Source organism: Pelobates fuscus, chromosome 3 (assembly GCF_036172605.1).
Source record: "Pelobates fuscus isolate aPelFus1 chromosome 3, aPelFus1.pri, whole genome shotgun sequence".
Taxonomy (NCBI): Eukaryota; Metazoa; Chordata; class Amphibia; order Anura; family Pelobatidae; genus Pelobates; species Pelobates fuscus.
The window spans coordinates 406189133-406192095 of record NC_086319.1 but is presented as its reverse complement, the minus strand read 5'-3'; positions in this window follow the sequence as shown (position 1 = coordinate 406192095).

Genomic DNA, 2963 nt, shown 5'->3' with positions numbered 1-2963 from the left:
ACAGTACGGCTAAGCGTGCCGCTGAATCGGGAAGACAGGAGTATGTGGGGCATATAGCTGCTCTTATACCAACTCCACTGTCTCAATGGACTCCAGTTTATACAGCTCAAAAAGAGGAGTGGTTAAAGACTGAACCTGGAAAGTATTTGGAGAACAAATGGTATCAGTTAGAAGATGGAAGAATAGTCATTCCAGCATCACTAGCGGTAGAAATTGTCCAAAATTATCACAACGGGACACATTCTGGGAGAGACAGCACAGAAGAATCTCTCAGAAAACATTTCTACATACCAAGATTGTCCAACTTGACTCAGGCCATTTTACGAAGATGTGTAACGTGTGCTAAAAATAATGCAAGACAAGGACCAGTAAAGCCACCAGGAGTCCAGTTTATGGGGGGACTCCCCATGTCCGATTTACAAATTGACTTTACAGTGATGCCTAAATCGGGTGGACATCGTTACCTGCTGGTAATTGAGTGTACCTATTCAGGCTGGGTAGAAGCATGTCCTACTCGTACAGAGAAAGCAGGAGAAGTTGTGAGATTCCTGTTACGAGAAATAATACCCCGATATGGACTACCCTGCTCTATAGGATCGGACAATGGTCCAGCTTTTGTTCACCAGTGCCTACAGCAACTGACTCATATGCTTGGTATAAAGTAGAGGCTTCATACTGCATATAGACCCCAGAGTTCTGGTAAGGTAGAGAGAATGAATAGAACTATTAAGAATCAGTTGGCTAAAATGTGTCAGGAAACCCAACTTAAGTGGAACGTTCTCTTACCCATAGCTCTATTGCGAATCCGCAGTACCCCTACCAGAAGGATGGGCCTCTCTCCTTTTGAAATCATGTATGGGCGACCACCTCCCGTACTTGGTAACTTAAGGGGGGATTTGAGTCAGTTGGGAGAAGGAATTACCCGGCAGCAGGTTGTAGAGTTGGGTAAGACTATGGAGGAGGTACAGAAATGGGTACAAGATAGATTACCTGTGAATTTTTATCCCCCAGTTCATAGTTACCATCCAGGAGACCAAGTGTGGATTAAAGAGTGGAATAATGTACCGTTAGGGCCCAAGTGGAGAGGTCCTTATGTTGTTCTTTTGTCTACCCCTACAGCAATAAAAGTAGCCGAAGTGACTCCGTGGATACATCACTCCAGGGTTAAACCAGCAGCAGTCGATTCTTGGCAAGTTACAGCAGATCCAGAGAATCCCTGCAAGATCCGGTTAAAACGCACGACTCAGTCGGAGTAACGAGGAACCTTGTGGATTATAAATTTTATTGTTACAGAGATTTGGTGAAGTGAGTGTTTAGACGGCCATAATAAAGCCTGTCCGCTCACCGACGTATAGTGTATAAGCCAGGGAAAGTCTCGAAGGGACTCCTGTGAAGACGAGCAGAACTCCATTCCCTGCAGCCCTTACATCCTGGAAGCTGAGGTGCCTTCGCACGGACGAAGACTGAGGATGACGGCGAAAGATGTGTTTTTGATAATGTTTTTTTATGTGTATTTTTATATTCAGGAAGGTAGAGGTACCGACACTCCTAGCTGTGAGGTATGCATTAAGACTACAAGAACAGGTAACCATATTTCCCAAACCCTAATTTGGCATTCATAATACGAGTGTAAAGGAGATGTATCAAGATGTAGATACCTTAATATAGAATATAGTGTGTGCCATTTAGGAGTAGGAGAACCTAAGTGCTTCAGTCCGGAGTATCAACCTCGTACAATTTGGTTGACTCTCAGGAATGGAGATCCTCAGGGGACCCTAATTAACAAGACAGTATTAGAATCCGTATATTCTTCGGGTGTTCTGCTATTTGATGCATGTAAGGCGATATCAAGTGGTAGAAAGCCGTGGAATGTATGTGGGGATCTTAGATGGGAGAGGACGTATGGGTCTAACGATAAATATATTTGTCCCAGTAGTAAAAATAAATATGTGAGTCCTAGATGCCCAAATAGAGATTATAACTTTTGCCCATATTGGTCTTGTGTGGGGTGGGCAACTTGGGGACAGACAGTAGACAAGGACATGATAGTGACTAAGTTGCCTACCAGCCCATATTGTAAGTCTATGGAATGCAATCCGGTCCATATACTTATAAATAACCCCAACAAGTTCTTAGACAAGTATGGTAATTTATTTGGGTTTCAAATATATGGGACGGGTTTAGATCCTGGGACAGTATTGTTTATAGGGATAGAGACTGATACGGTATCCTCCCAGACTCATCAAGTATACCATTCCTTTTATGAAGAGATGAGTACAGATAATAAGATCCCCCATAATGCTAAAAACCTGTTCATTGATTTAGCCGAAAGTATTGCCGGTAGTCTTAATGTTACCAACTGCTATGTGTGTGGAGGTACTAACATGGGAGACCAATGGCCTTGGGAAGCAAAGGAGGTAATGTCCGGTTCTGAGGCAGTTGACCAATTAATATCTACACAAGCCGATTATCATATGAGTGTTAGAGGTAAATCTGAGTGGAGATTAAAGACCTCCATCATAGGTTATGTTTGCATAGCAAGAAAAGGAATAATGTATAATACTTCTGTAGGAGAATTAACTTGTCTAGGGCAAAAAGCTTATGATGATGATACAAAGAATACAACTTGGTGGTCGGCTTCAAATGTCTCAGAACCATCTAACCCGTTTGCTAGATACGCCAATTTAAAGGATGTGTGGTTTGATCTATCCATCACATCTACCTGGAGAGCCCCAGCAAATTTGTACTGGATCTGTGGTAAGAAAGCCTATTCGGAGTTGCCACAGGACTGGGAAGGGGCATGTGTGTTGGGTATGCTCAAACCATCCTTCTTCTTGTTACCTATTGAAACAGGTGAGACTTTAGGTGTTAAAGTGTATGATGTGAATCATAGGAAGAAAAGGGGACCCATAGAGATAGGCGCCTGGGAAGATAATGAATGGCCTCCCCAGCGTATTATAGAT